Below are 16,830 nucleotides of genomic sequence, written 5' to 3' on the forward strand. Positions count from 1 at the left end.
AGCGTAAAGAAATAAACATGCAAATGAATGAGGATGGGTAGAGGCATATGAACAAATGAGGAACAATCTTTATATTATAAATTCTGGAACAAAAGACATAATGCCTTAACAAAAGGAAACTCTAAGGCCTAGGCCCAACCGTAGAGTTTAAAAACCACAAAGGGTTACATTATGTTTGTTGCGTAAACGTCCGGGCGTTCCTCCACTCACCAATTTCCTAGTCGGAAGCTAGGAGGACATGGCTGTACCAAAAACCGATCCCCTCGGGGGGTCATCCTCGCATATCGCGGTGACTTGGCCCTCGTGTCTTAGACCCGCACTTATAAAGGTTCTACTGATGTGGCAGGGTGGGGCCCTTTCGACTTGTCGTCCCAATTGCGAACCTTGGCCTCTGCTCTTCCTTTCCGCGACACTTTTCCTTATGTCCGCTTGCGTTGGTTTATAGCCTAATCCAAACTTCTCGCTGTTTCCTCTGGTGCTTACCAGGCTGGTTCTGCCGCCGTTGTTCTTGCCTAAACCCATTCCGAGCTCGTAGCCATTCCCCAACATCACTCGGGCCACCGTCATTGCCGTATCAGACAAGCAAGGTTTCCCAGAGAGGGAATCTACAGAGGCAATGCTTACTACCTCAAAAGATTGGATGGCCGTTTCCAATGACTCCTCTGCGGCTTCCACATATGGCATAGAGGACGGGCAACTTACCAAGATGTCTTCCTCCCCCGATACAATGACCAAATGCCCTTCCACTACGAACTTCAATTTTTGGTGGAGTGTAGAGGGAACGACTCCCACCGAGTGGATCCACGGGCGTCCTAAAAGACAGTTGTAAGCCGGGTTAATATCCATTACTTGGAACGTAACCTGACAGGTTTGGGGGCCTATCTGCACAGGGAGGTCGATCTCTCCCCTCACCTCTCGACGGGTGCCGTCGAAGGCACGGACCACCATGGAACTTGGCCTTAGATGGGAAGCGTTAAACGGAAATTTCTCCAACGTGCTTTTGGGCATTACGTTTAAACTGGACCCGTTATCGATGAGTACCTTGGCCACGACGTGGCCTATGCATTTGACTGACACATGTAAAGCCCTGTTATGTCCCCTTCCCTCACCAAGGATTTCTTCTTCATCGAAAGCAAGATAGTTGTTGACGGTGATGTTATTGACGAGTCCCCCAAAGCCTTCTACAGAGATTTCCCGAGCTACATGAGCTTCGTTCAAGACCTTTACTAGCAAAGCCCAATGAGGCTCAGAGCTCATGAGCAGTTCCATAAGAGAGACTCTGGCCGGGGTTTTGTTGAGCTGCTCGATGACCTTGAACTCGCTTTGTTGAATAATGTGGAGGAACTCGCTTGCATCCTCTATCGATACTTCTTTCTTGCCACAACCCTCCTTTTTCTCCGAAAAACCTTTCATTAGAATATTCTCGTTTGGAGCAGGGATCACTTTGTCATTTTGTTCTTCTGCTATCTTCGCGCTCCCATTAGCGTTTGTGGGTTGTGTTGGCAGGTAAGGGGGCGCGAACACACGACCGCTGCGGGTCACGCCGCTCAGTCCTTGATATTGGTTACCCTAGCCGACAACGAGCTGATGTTGGTGGCTTCTTCCTTCCTTTCGCTTGGAGGCGCATACCGCCACGGAACTGCGTGGCTGTTTTGGTATGGAAACAGAAGAGGTTTAACTACCGAGGGGTATTGGGGCGTTTGGGGAGCCGCGCCTCTGGTGAAATATACCACCAAAGGCTTAGGCTTCCTTAGACCTTCTTCATTTGTGGACTACATACATATGTGCTGCTCTTCACCTCCCTCATTGTCGACTTCCAGCCAGCCTTGGTCCATCATCTGTTGCAACAGGTCCTCTACTGTTAAACATGCTTCCATGTTATGTAGCGCGTCGAGATGCATTAAACAGGAATCTTCCTCGTGCCCACCGCGGGGAAGTATGCCCCCCTCTTGTAGGGACTCGTAGATAAACCTTATGGGGGTCATCACGTCTTTCAAAGGTTTGGACCTACGCGGCCTACCCTTCTCGACGGCATTAACCGCTCCCCCTCCATGATTAGCGAGCGGGTTTGTTTTTACGTTGGGCCGATCTTCTTGAAACGTCAGCCATCCGACTTCTATCAAACTTTGGGCTTTGTGTTTAAAGGCCAGGCACTGTTCGGTTGAGTGGCCTGGGGTCTTCCCATGGTATGCACAGGTCGTGTCAGGGTTGTACCACTTTGGGAAAGGAGGCTGGTAGATCCTTCCGGGAGATATCACAGCCATCCGATTAGCGATAAGAGATGGTAAGAGGTCTTCGTACGTCATTGGGATCGGGGTAAATCCTGTTGGCCTTGGGGGAAAGTTCCTTGTCGCGTTGGAATCGACGCTGAAGTGGGTATTGCTGGCTGGGCGAGTCGGGGTTGGAGCCGGAGCTTGGGGAGGCTCCCTTTGGGTGGGTGCATGCACCCTAGTTTGTACGGGTGCTGAGTTGGAGGAGTCCCCGACATGAGCCGAGAAGCTCGGGTGATGTTGCGCGTACTGATGGGTACCGTGGGAGATCTGCGGCGGCTTGATCCATGCGGGCGTTGAAGTGACAACATGGGTATCTCCTTCCTTCTTCTTTGCCCCAGTTACTCCGATCCTCCTAGCGTTGGTACCTGTGGAGGAGACAAAATCGAACTTCCTTCTCTTCAAGCCCATTTCGATTCTTTCCCCGGCGAACATCAAGTCTGCGAAGCTGGAGGGCATGCAGCCCACCAATTTATCATAGTAAAACACCGGCAAGGTGTCTACCATCATGGTAATCATTTCCCTTTCAACCATGGGAGGGGCTACTTGCGCTACTAGATCCCTCCAACGCTGAGCGTACTCCTTAAGGGACTCGCTTTCCCTCTTAACCATGTTATGTAGTTGAGTCCGGTCAGGAGCCATATCAGAATTGTACTGATACTGCCTAAGGAAGGCGGTAATCAGATCCTTCCAAGTGCGGACATGGGAAGCTTCTAGATAGGTGTACCAGACGATCGCAGCCCCAGCCAAGCTATCTTGGAAGAAGTGCATCAACAACTTCTCATCCCTGGAATTCCCTCCCATCTTGCGACAATACATTTTGAGATGGTTCTTAGGGCAAGTTGTCCGCTTGTTCCTATCGAAGTCAGGTATCTTAAATTTCGGGGGGATGATGACGTCTGGTACTAAGCAAAGATCAGTCATGTCTGCAAACGGATAGTCGCCAAAGCCTTCAACAGCCCTTAATCTCTCTTCGATGAGATCGAGCTTCCTCCTTTCTTCGGCTGTCGGGGGTGGCCCGTCTGCGGAAAAGAATATTGGTTGTGCTGAGGGGTTTCGAGGTTCTCCCATGAGGTTGGGCTGAGGTAGTGTGTTGGGAGCCAACCCCTCGGCGGGGAACGGGGAGTGGGAATCGATGTCTCCTTGGGCATGCTCCCAACGATCCTCGTGGACCTCGTCCGACTGTTGAGGAGGTTCCCCTTCAAGGATGGGGGGAGGGATACGACCCGCGTCATCACGTATGACTGGTGGTGTGTAATTAGGTGGCAATCCATAAGGGTAAGCCACTCGGTTGTATCCCAGATAGGGGTTGCTGATGTGCCCCAGTGTGCTTCTTTCTTGTCCTACCATGTCTAGGATAGGGTGGTGCGCGATAGCTGGGAGAGTTGGGTCTGCTTTGGCAGCCAAACTAACAGCGACAGCGGTGGCCGCGTTCTTCTCCATTAGTTGCCTCATTCCTAGCATGGCATCCGTCATGGAAGCCATTTGCTCTTTCAAAGCCGACATGTCGGCAATCATCTGTTCTTGTACCTCCTCTTGGTCTCCCATCATCCTAGATTTTGATCTGGTGCGATAGGGATGCCTTGGGGCACGTTTAGTTATGGCATTTTTCTTAAAAAACCAAACATGAGGGGTATGTAAAGAAAATGAATGCATGCTACAGATAAAATGCGGGAGTGATTTGATTCGCACTAATTTTGGAGTAAAAACGTGAGATAAACTCATTTTATTCAGAAAGTTATAACTAGTCAAGATCTGAGCGACAATACAAACTTCCTAGCGGTTCCTAATTATATGGGCCATTAAGTCTATCATGTGCTGACAATAGCTGAGGAGTTTGTGGATCTCCTCGGGGGCGGAGTAGGTGTCCACCATTGCTTTGGCCCTGGCTAGCAATTGGGAAGTTCTTGACTCCCGTTCAAAGTAAGAGCAAATCGGTCCATCCACATTGTCGCCTCTTGATGTAACGAGTCTATCACTCTCCCTCTAACTTCTTTTTCCGCATACACTCAAGCATATTCGTCCGCCACTTTGTGCTCGTGGGCCATGGCTAGATTTAATTCTTCTTGGTACCTACTGATGATGGCTAACATGTTGGTCTTTGTCTCACATAAACGCTGAGACAAGCTTCTCTTGGACCTTAGGCAAACCTTTAGCTCATCCTTCAAGATCAAACTGTCTACTCGTGATTGGTCCTTTTCCTCTCTCCGGAGCTTAAGCTCGCTGTTACTGCCCCATAGAACACCTCAGAATTTTTTCCGGTCGTATTCCTCCATACGAGCCCTTTTGGTCTCTCGTTCCAAGGCCTTGGTGGTAGCTTTATTTACGTCTCTCAGTTCGGCATTCTCCTTTCGGATCTCAAGAGATGCTGATTTGAACCTTTCTTTGACTGATTGGGCTTGCTCGAGTTCTGCCCTAAGGGCCTGCACCTTTCTAAGTTTTTGAATTATCTTTAACAAATCTGAATGTTTGATAATGCTTGTGATCTATATCCTTCAATCCTTGTATAATTCTTGTTTGATATGTTTAAATTACTTGATTGATTGTTCAAAATATTTTTTATGCTTTTCAAAATTATTATATTGTATTTCAAACAAAATTATTTTGATATGATAAAACATTCTATGATAATAAAAACTCATCTTGGTAAGTGTTGATAGTCAATTAGCACTTAGTCTTAGGAAAAATGTGATTGTGTTTTAAAAACTTTATAGACACTAAAAACCAACTTGCAGATATCTTTACAAAACCACTAACCAAAGACTCTTTCTACACCATTAGAAGAGAATTAGGACTTCTAGATACAAGTGACTTAGACAAATGATTTATATTTTGATGACTTATGACTTATTTGTTATTTATGCACATATGCTTCTATTATAATGTGAGGATGATTTATTATCTTGTTTGATTTTTATAAGTTTTTCTCTCTTGTATGAATACATGTATTGTATGTTTATCCATTTTTATATAATTTGACATGATTAGATTTATGTCAAAATTATATTAATATGCTAAAATAATTGAGATAAGTAATGAGTTACCATGTATGTGTTCATAACTAATTTTTGTTACTTAGAATTAAGTTTTGATTCTCTGATAATAGATTTAGATTATAATTATATTTTGTTTTTTAAAAACCTTGTATTTGGCTGTGTTTTTATGACATTTGAACACTTAAGTTTTTTTTAATACTTGCTTAGTATGACTGAACATGATGATTATATTGACTTGCTCTTGGTTGTTTATGATTGTGTGTTTTAAACTTAATTACTTTGATAATATATGACTAGTGGTATGCACTTACATTTGATATTGTGTTTTATATTTTTTTTAATTATTCATATATGTTTTATTTGAATATTATGAATAACTTTCTGAATTATATGATATTCTATGAAGTATTATCTTTCTAAGATTGATGAATGGTTAAGTTATCTTGTTTGATTATTTTCTATTCTTTTGTATGACATTTATGTATGGTTTCTATATTTCTTACCTTTCTAAGTTTGATGAATTTATCTTGTTTAATTGTTCTCTATTCTCTTGTATGATTAGTCATTTATGTATGTTTTATATTTGTTACGCACTTTGGCTTTTTGTTGATGCCAAAGGGGGAGAGAAATGGGATTAAATCAAGAATTCACATGAGTAATCAACTTATTTTTAAGATAAGCATAAATTCAAAAACAAAGGGGGAGAATTTATGAGAGTAATCGACTAGGAAAAAGTGTGTATGTGTTTCTTGATTTCAGAAGTTGTCATCATCAAAAAGGGGGAGATTGTAGAAGCAAGGCTTCATGGTGAATATGATTCAAAGGTGTTTTGATGATAACAATGATGACAACAAAAGATGATGACAAAGGTGATGAACAAAAAGCTCAAAGATCAAAGAACAACTCAAGAGAATCAAAGAACATCTCAAGTGAATCAAGAACAAGTCAAGAGTTCAAGAATCAAGAAGAATTCAAGACTCAAGAAGAAAGCCTAGAATCAAGAATCAAGATTCAAGATTCAAGATTCAAGATCTCAAGAATCAAGATCAAGACTCAAGACTCAAGATTCAATAATGAAGAAAAGACCCAATCAAGATAAGTATTAAAAAGTTTTTTCAAAACTTTGAATAGCACATGAGTTTTTGACAAAACCTTTACCAAAGAGTTTTTTACTCTCTGGTAATCGATTACCATCTTATTGTAATCGATTACCAGTAGCAAAATGAGTTTGAAAAAGTTTTCAAACTGAATTTACAACGTTCCAAATATTTTCAAAAGGCTGTAATCAATTACAATGTTTTGGTAATCGATTACCAGTGTCCTTGATCATTGAAATTCAAATTTAATAGTGAAGTGTCACATTGTTTCACTCAAAAGCTTTGGGTAATCGATTACACTTATTTGGTAATCGATTACCTGTGACTATTTCTGAAAAAATCAAAAGATGTAACTCTTCAAAAAGGTTTTGACTTTTTCAAATGGGTTTTAAGTTTTTCTAAAAGTTATAACTCTTTTGAATGGTCTTCTTGACCAGACATGGAGAGTCTATAAAAGCAAGACTTTGTTTTGCATTTCAACATCTTGAATACTTTTCCAATCAATTCTTTACAAGCCTTGAATATCTTTGAACTTCTTCTTCTTCTTTGTACCAAAAGCTTTCTGAAGTTTTCTGGTTTTCCAAACCTCGAAAACTTGTGCTATTCATCTTTTCATTCTCTTCTCCCTTTGCCAAAAAGAATTCACCAAGGACTAACCGCCTGAATTCTTTTTGTGTCTCTCTTCTCCCTTTTCCAAAAGAACAAAGGACTAACCGCCTGAATTCTTTTGTGTCTCCCTTCTCCCTTGTCAAAGAATTCAAAACGACACAGTCTGAGAATTCTTTTGATTCTTCCCATTCCCTAATACAAAAGCGTTCAAAGGTTTAACCGCCTGAGAATTCTTTTGTATCCCTATTCACAAAGTATCAAAGGTTTAACAGCCTGAGATCTTTGTCTTAACACATTGGAGGGTACATCCTTTGTGGTACAAGTAGAGGGTACATCTACTTGGGTTTGACTGAGAACAAGAGAGGGTACATCTCTTGTGGATCAGTTCTAGTGGAGGGTACATCCACTAGGGTTTCAAAGAGAACAAGGGAGGGTACATCCCTTGTGGATCTTTGCTTGTAAAAGGTTTTTTACAAGGTTGAAAGAAAATCTCAAGGACCGCAGGTCGCTTGGAGACTGGTGGTAGGCACGGGTTATTGCCGAACCAGTATAAAAACTCTTGTGTGTTTGTTTCCTTCTTCCCTACTCTTTTACTTCCCGCTGTGCATTTATTTTTCGCTTTTACTTTCTGTTAAGTTTCTCTTCTACTCCATATTCTCTTGACAACATAAGTAAAAGCCTTAGAAGAGTAATTTTTTAATTAGTAAAGGTTTAGGAATAATTAATTCAACCCCCCCCCCTTCTTAATTATTTTGAGGCCACTCGATCCAACACTCTCTTTGCTCATCTTCGTGGTGAAGCTCCTTCCTGGCTTATTCCCTAGTGGATGGCGCCGCCTCTTACCTCTTCTCCTTTGTCTTCCGCTGCATCTCCATGGTGGAAAATCACCATTAAAGGACCTCATTGAAGCTCAAAGATCCAGCCTCCATAGAAGCTCCACAAGCAAGCTTCCATCAAAACTTATCAAAATGGGGGGGTGCAAATAGCAATTTTCAAATTTTGATTTGGGCCTTCCAGACTGTTTTTCAAAGCTCGATTGCTTATGGAGGAAGCAACCCTGCTCGCCTGGGCGAGCAGGGTGGCAACCTCCTCCCCCTTTTTCCTATAGAAAGGCAAAAGGGGGTTGTTCTAAGGGTCCCTGATACCCCTAGCTATGCATTTCAACTGTTTTGGGTGAAAAAAATTGTTTCCGTGAAGAAAATCCAAGCCGAGGTGCTTCCGTAAGCAAATCCGTGAAGGTTTTCATCCGTTCTTCACCGTTCTTCATCCGTTCTTCGTTCTTCAATGGGTAAGTTTCCAAATCTAAGACTTTTAATTTATTTCTTGTTTTTTTGGCTTTCATCTTTATTTCGTTCATTTTCGGTTTCTTTTCTTCCGTTTTTAACGTGCTTTAATGGTTTATTTAAGCCATTTTCTCACATAATAAATGATAAAATGAATTTCAACCGATCATTTGCGTTGTAAACTCGTTTAATCACTGTTAAAACAAAATCTAACGGATCATTCACGCTGTAATCTCGGTTAAACCAAAAAAAGCAAAATAAGAATAAAATAACCAAAATATCTTGAAAAATAATAATAAAATAATCAAAATATCTTTGAATAAAATAATCAAAAAAATCAATCGGACACTTTTCTTTGGAAGTTTCCTTGGATCAATTAACTAATAACCAAAGTGAAACTAAGGCTAAAATCAACTTACAAATCAAGCTTTATCCGCAAAAAATCACTGAAAACCGTTTTAAGGTCCAACGCCTTAAACAGTCATCTTTGCTTTTATCGGTTAACATGGATCGTTGAAAAGCATAAAAAATCAACACATCAATTTACTGCCTTTTGCAAAAACTACGTAGGTCTGATTTCCTCTTCGATGGAGGATACGTAGGAGCAAAAGCCCCGCTTTTGTCGACCTCGTGAGATGGTTAGAGGTCCAACGCCTTAGCTTTCTCACCAAGTAAAATGGATCATTTTAAGGTCCAACGCCTTAAATGACCCCCTTCCAAGTAAAAAGAATCACTTGATTCGCCCCTTTTGAAAGAACTACGTAGGTCTGATTTCCTCTTCAACGGAGGGTACGTAGGAGCAAGAGCCCCGCTTTTGTCGACCTCAAAAATAAAAAAGAAATAAAAGTTTAGATACATAACTTCACACAATTCTAATCTAAGGCTGTTGTCCTTTGGGACAAACGTGAGAGGTGCTAATACCTTCCTCAAACGTAAAGATAACTCCCGAATCTGGAATATTCTTCATGACCGGTTTCCTTTGGTTTTTCTAATGTTTTCCTCTCAATAAACGTTGGTGGTGACTCCGCGCATTTTCCTCCTATGGAAGACGCACCCGTGAGCCTCGCCTCGCTCTCCCGCAAAAGGGTAGGTTGCGACAGTTGGTGACTCCACTGGGGACTATTTTTGTGAGTTAGGCCTATTTTAGGAAAGTGTGGAATTATGAAACTTTGTGTGTGCGTTTTTTCTTGAACTGTATAAAAATAATAAATGTTGTCTTTTCCACATTTTTACACCGCAATCTAAGCACCCACGGGTTTGAGTAAAAAAGGGGCCATATACCCGGGTTCATAGAAATCTAAGGAGTGGAGGTGGACCTATGGTCATGCTAGGTCTCCGACTTGCTTGATAATAGTGAAACCTCGTCTAGAGCTTTCTCTCTTTATAATGTGTTGTCGCTGGTATTCCATACCGCCGCAATATGATTATCTTGAGTGATGATACATCTAGAAAGCAGCCATGTGAGATATGGATCGTTGGGAGTAGTTATTAGAGACCCCTAGATATTATCCTGTAGGTCCCTAAAATAGGGGCACGGAGCAAACACGCTGCGTGTCTTTTAAACACTATCATGCATATAACCTAAATGTCATGTACGCCTTTGCTGTATGATTATTTGAGGATATTGCCATACTATGTGCATCCCCGTGTTGTGCATTTTCGTTCGCGTCTGCATCATGTCGTCATGCACGCGTTGTATGTTGTTCTCGTCTTTTGTCATGGGAAGCCGAAAGATCCATATCACCTTCTTAACTACACACATGGGGCACTGCACCCCCAAATGTACAAGTAAGAAGAGATGATTTTCCGGGCTTTCGTGTCCGTAAATGCATTCATATCATGCATCGCATAAGCATCTCTTCATGGCATCATAATGAACATATCGTTCCTGCATTTGTCCGTTATCATATTCCAGCATCACATTTTGCATAAGTCATTGCATCATCATGCATATGCGTTCAACATACTTTTTGTTCTACAAACTGCATACCTTTTGTTTTCATGTTTGTTCATGCATGATCCTTGCAGTTTCCTCTGCAAAATGAAAACAAAAAAAGGAAGCGTGAAAATTCACACTACATTCTTAGTTGCATGTGTTAGGTACCATAAGCCAACCATGTTGGGATCATAAACCCATTTCTAAAAAAACCAAACAAAATGATTGAGCATGGTACCTAATGTGTGGTTAACTAGGAAATGATGTTTCTTCGAGCATCTCAATTCCATAATTACATTTTCCATCCATAGCATACGTATTCCCGAGTCTTTCATCCCTATGAAATGTTGTTGAAGTATTGGCGATCAGAATTTCCATTCCTTGGATTACGGGGTTGAACCAAGCTCATGCTTTTACGAAAAGGTTCATCAAGTCAAGTTGAAGTATAGAAGTAACCATCTTGCAAAAAATTGGGGCAAAAGATGGATCGACTTACATCGATGCTTCATCTACTGCCAAACACATTTAGGACTGTTGATGTCCTTGTTACTTCCACTTTCACCTTGACAGAGATGTCATGGACCATGTTAAAAATCTAAATTGATTCAACCCCATGTCCTGTGTAAAAATTCGTAATACTTCAACTGTGCATCATTCATATACATCCATGCTTTTTATTGGTTGCATTGCTCATTGCATTCTTTCCTTGAAAAAAAAAGAATTTAATCATTGTTATCAAAAAGAAAAGAACACGCTTTACGGCGCCCTTACCAAGCCCGTGCTAGAGCTAGAGTAATGGGTGAAGTAGAGGAGGTGCAAGAGCAGATGAAGGCCGACATGGAGGCCATGTAAGAGAAAATGGCCACAATGATGGAGGCCATGATGAGCATGAAGAAGATAATGGAAGCCAATGCGGTTACAATTGCCGCTACCAGCACTGTTGCTAAGGTGAACCCAATGCCCCCATCTGGCCTCAACCAAATGAATCATCCAACCTTAGTGTCGCAACCTACCCTTCGGCGGGAGGGCGACGCGTGACTCGCGGGATGCGTGTTCCACGAAAGGAATACGCGCGGAGTCGCCACCAACGTTTATTTGAGGAAAACGTCGGAAAAACCGGAAAAGACGCGATCTACGAAATTTTAAGTGAAAGGTTCGGGAGTTGTATTTACGCACGGGGAAGGTATTAGCACCCCACACGTCCGTCCCAAGGGACGGCAGCCTTTAATCGAATGTGCAAACATGACTTTGATTTTTTATGTTCCCTTTTTATGTTCTTATATCCTTTATACCCTTTTTATATTTTTTCCTTTTTGTGGTCGACAAGGGTGTTTCCCTTTGCTCCTACGTATTCCTCAATTGCGATGAGGAAATCAGACCTACGTAGTTCTTTCGGAACAAAGTGTTTGGTTAAGTTGTTTTTGTCTTTTTTGCAAAATATGTTTTTATTGAAAAAAAGGTCATTTAAGGTGTTGAACCATTAAACGGTCTTTTTATTTTGAAAGGGGAGAAACGTTAAGGCGTTGGACCATTAACGATCTCTTGTTTTTGAAAGGAGAGAAACGTTAAGGCATTGGACCATTAACGATCTCTTGGGGTGGTCGACAAAAGCGGGGCTTTTGCTCCTACGTATCCTCAATGAGGAACTCAGACCTACGTAGTTCTTTCTTTTTGTCAAGTGATTCTTTTTTACTTAAGTGGTGATCATTTTAAGGCGTTGGACCTTAAAAAATGATCCATTTTACTTAGTGAGAAATTGAAATAACAAACTTCAAAAGCCTATTTTTGTGGACGAGCTTGACTAGGCGAGTTGATTTTAGCCTTAGTTTCACTTTAGTTATTAATCAATTCGATTAAGAATGAGAAATCCCAAAGAGAAAACGTCCGATTGATTTTCCGCTTTATTTTACTAAAAGATGTCTTTTTGATTATTATATTATTTTTTACCTCTTTTTTGATTTCCAATGTGGTTACGGCACGACCGAACGGTCGGAATTCATTTTAACCGAAGTTAACGGATAATACAATTCAAACGTTCGGTGGAAATTTATTTTATTTTTAAGTTAAGCGAGAAATGACTTAAGTAAAATGGCTTAAGCACGTCAACAGGGGGTATAAAAAGTAAACAAAACGAGAATAAAAATGCACGAAACACAATGTGGACCACTACGGGTACATAGAATGAATCGAAAAGCTTGGTTCGAGGTACTTACCCGTTGAAGATCGAAGAACGATGAAGAACGAATGAAGAACGTCGAAGAACGGTTGAAACCTTTGCGAAATTCTTCACGGAAAACGTTACGGAAACGTTTCGGAAGCGCCTCGGCTTAGATTTTCTTCACGGAAACAATTTTTCCAAGCAAATTCGAAAGAGAGAGAAGTGCCTAAGGGGCTGAACCCCTTCCTTCTTGCCTTCCTCCCCTATTTATAGCAAAATAGGGGAGGTGGTTGCCGCCCAGCTCGCCCAGGTGAGCAGGGTTGCTTCCTCCAGAAGCAACCGCCTTCTGGAGGAATATTCCGGAGGGCCCAAGTGGGCCTGGGTGCTATTTGCACCCCCATTTTTACTAAGTACACCCCCCTCTGCTGTTTTTTGGTGATTCTTTTTTCGTAAAGTTACGAAAACTTACGAATTTCGTAACGATACTTGTTTTCTTTCCGTAATGTTACGGAACCTTGCGGATTACATAATCATCCCCTTTTTGACTTACGGAATGTTACGGAACCTCACTTAATTATGCAACGATGCTTCCATTTGATTTCCGGTGTGTCACGGAAACTTACGGATTGTGCATCAATATTTTTTTGGTTTTTCGGCATGTCCTGGAATTTCACAAATTGCCTAATGATGGGTGCCAAGCACCTCACGAGGACCAAAGAATGGTCGCACGTCATCGAGCAAAGGTCCCCGGACGAAATTAGGGTATGACAGTTGCCCCTCTTTACTTGTCTTTTATTGGAGATAAAAGGAAAGTAAAGATAAGACACTAATTTCGTTCCTCTCGATTTGACGAGAGTCGCAGGTGACCATAAAATCTCCACATGCAAATGACTTGTTGTTCCCAAAATTTCACAAATTGCCTAATGATGGGTGCCAAGCACCTCACAAGGACCAAAGAATGGTCGCTTGTCATCAAGCAAAGGTCCCCGAAAATCAGTGTATGACACTAATTTCGTTCCTCTCGGTTGACGAGAGTCGCGGGTGACCATGACTTGTCGCTCCTAGAATTTCACAAATTGCCTAATGACGGATGCCAAGCACCTCACAAGGACCAAAGAATGGTCGCATGTCATCAAGCAAAGGTCCCCGAAAATCAGTGTATGACACTAATTTCGCTCCTCTCGGTTGACGAGAGTCGCGGGCGACCATGAAATTTCCGCATGTAAATGACTTGTTGTTCCCGGAGGAACAAAAGGTGCAGAAGACTATGTCAGCCTCTGCATGCTATCAAGCGTTCTGTCTTACAGATAGCAAAAGAATGTTTATACGGATAACCACTCGGGTATTTCCGCGTATCATCGGGCCCGCCGCCTCTGGATGATACAAGGGTGCAGAATGACCAAACTTGGTCTCTGCTTGTCATCGGGCCCGCCGCCTCTGGATGACAAATGGGTGCGAATAACCGTAAGGTATCTCTGCGTATCATCGGGCCCGCCGCCTCTGGATGATACAAGGGTGCAGAATGACCAAACTTGGTCTCTGCTTGTCATCGGGCCCGCCGCCTCTGGATGACAAAAGGGTGCGAATAACCGTAAGGTATCTCCGCGTATCATCGGGCCCGCCGCCTCTGGATGATACAAGGGTGCAGAATGACCAAACTTGGTCTCTGCTTGTCATCGGGCCCGCTGCCTCTGGATGACAAAAGGGTGCGGATAACCGTAAGGTATCTCCGCGTATCATCGGGCCCGCCGCCTCTGGATGATACAAGGGTGCAGAATGACCAAACTTGGTCTCTGCTTGTCATCGGGCCCGCCGCCTCTGGATGACAAAAGGGTGCGGATAACCGTAAGGTATCTCCGCGTATCATCGGGCCCGCCGCCTCTGGATGATACAAGGGTGCTGAATGACCAAACTTGGTCTCTGCTTGTCATCGGGCCCGCCGCCTCTGGATGACAAAAGGGTGCGAATAACCGTAAGGTATCTCCGCGTATCATCGGGCCCGCCGCCTCTGGATGATACAAGGGTGCAGAATGACCAAACTTGGTCTCTGCTTGTCATCGGGCCCGCCGCCTCTGGATGACAAAAGGGTGCGAATAACCGTAAGGTATCTCCGCGTATCATCGGGCCCGCCGCCTCTGGATGATACAAGGGTGCAGAATGACCAAACTTGGTCTCTGCTTGTCATCGGACCCGCTGCCTCTGGATGACAAAAGGGTGCGGATAACCGTAAGGTATCTCCGCGTATCATCGGGCCCGCCGCCTCTGGATGATACAAGGGTGCAGAATGACCAAACTTGGTCTCTGCTTGTCATCGGGCCCGCTGCCTCTGGATGACAAAAGGGTGCGGATAACCGTAAGGTATCTCCGCGTATCATCGGGCCCGCCGCCTCTGGATGATACAAGGGTGCAGAATGACCAAACTTGGTCTCTGCTTGTCATCGGGCCCGCCGCCTCTGGATGACAAAAGGGTGCGGATAACCGTAAGGTATCTCCACGTATCATCGGGCCTGCCGCCTCTGGATGATACAAGGGTGCACGTCACATGACCTCAGGGTCAGTATGACAAAGATTATGGGGCGGCCGACAAAAGCAAGGCTCTTGCTCCTACGTATCCTCCAATGAGGAACTCAGACCTACGTAGTTCTAGATAACTTGTGAGACTTGAAAAGTCTCCATCGGAAAATGCTGACATCTCCGGAAAGGGCGCAGATGACCATATTGGTCTCTGCTCGTGAATCACACTTGGGGTCACTGAATGACGAGGTGCGGATAACCGTAAGGTGTCTCCGCGGGCTACCAGCTCTTGAGTCATGGCAACAAAAGGCGGTGTGGTCGACAAAAGCGAGGCTCTTGCTCCTACGTATCCTCCAATGAGGAACTCAGACCTACGTAGTTCTGGATAACTTGTGAGACTTGAAAAGTCTCGGTGTTTTCTCCACTAAAATGCAAACATGCTTTAGCAAAGAGACAAATATTCCAACTGATTTAGAGCAGCATATGCTTTTTTGAGTGAAAAACAATGCGTCTACCGGGGAAGGAGAGTCTGCTGATGAAATCTCCTATAACCATAAATGAGATTTTGGATGTTAGCATTTCGTTTCTAAATGACCATTTAGAGGAAACACTGGGTCCGACAAAAATAGAAGAAATCCACTCAAAGTGTATCAATCTCGCACAGGTAAGTGTTTCATCCTAATTCCGAACCATAGATATGTCATGACTTGACTTTGCAAATTATTTCCTATCAAATCAAAAATTACACGCGTGATCATGGATCAATAGGGCTTCCCTTGGGAATGGGTTCTTTTGGTGGTTTCTTCTTTCGGCTTTTGTGTGTTTTTGGCTTTTGATTTTTCTGGCTTTTTTCTTTTTCTGTTTTTTTTTGTTTAGTGCGGGGCGAGAAAAAAGTCGCTAGCGCACGGGATTTTGGTTGGTAATCAAAGGGAGAAGACTATTTTAGGTCGTGGTTCCCTTTCCCTCTTTTTTTGTTCATTTGGTGACAATTCTGTATTGTTCAGATATTGTCCGGTCCAAAGACCTCTCTGCACATTTCTTCTGGTTTCTTTTGACCAGGAGCTTCCTTCTTTTTTACTTTCTCCCATTCTTTGGTTGGGAATTTTCTTTCTTTTCTTTTTTTCTTTCTCCCACTCTTTGATTGGGAATTTCCTTTCTTTTCTTTTTTCTCTTTCTCCCACTCTTTGATTGGGAATTTCCTTTCCTTCCTTTTTTGCTTTCTCTTTGATTGGAAATTTCCTTTCCTTCCCTTTTTTTGCTTCCGAGGGTAAGGTTTATGGTGAGTCAGGATTTTGGCTCAAGGCTTGTAGAATGGCTAGACATGATACATGTCAGGGTTTGGTTTGGTTCAAGGATAAAAAGGGATGCCCCACATTATTTCCATGACACAAATGCAAAAATGATGATTTGGAAACTTCATGCAAAACTGGTCATGCATGCACCTATGCGGACACTCAAGTGTCAAATTTTTATGGTCATGTGATGCTAGGGCTCAGGATTCATTTCCTCTATTTTAGTCAACCCAACGTTTCCAAAATATGTTCTTTTATCAATTTGTGCATTCATCCGAGTCCATTTTGGGCGTCTGGGAAAATCTTCACAGCATTCACCCTTCAGGTGTATACACATTTTTTCAAAAACTAGTTATGATCAGTGAATTTTTCCAAAGAAAAGTTGGAAGTCATCTCTTTTCAAAAGCATGTTGGTTTTTCAGCTTGACAACTTATTTTTCTTTTTTCTCCTTCTTTTTTTTTTTATCATTATCATTTGTTTATTTCTTTTTCTTGTTTGTTTTTTTTTTCTTTTTTTTTTCATGAGGTATTTTGCTACCTAAACATGTGCATATTTTTGTGAGGTATTTTTGCTATATACATGCATATCCAAGGTATCTTGCCACCTAAACATACATATATATGTTTTGTGAGGTATTTTTTTGTTTACATACACGCATATCTAAGGTATCTCTC

This window comes from Glycine soja, chromosome 6 (genome assembly GCF_004193775.1).
Source record: "Glycine soja cultivar W05 chromosome 6, ASM419377v2, whole genome shotgun sequence".
Classification (NCBI taxonomy): Eukaryota; Viridiplantae; Streptophyta; class Magnoliopsida; order Fabales; family Fabaceae; genus Glycine; species Glycine soja.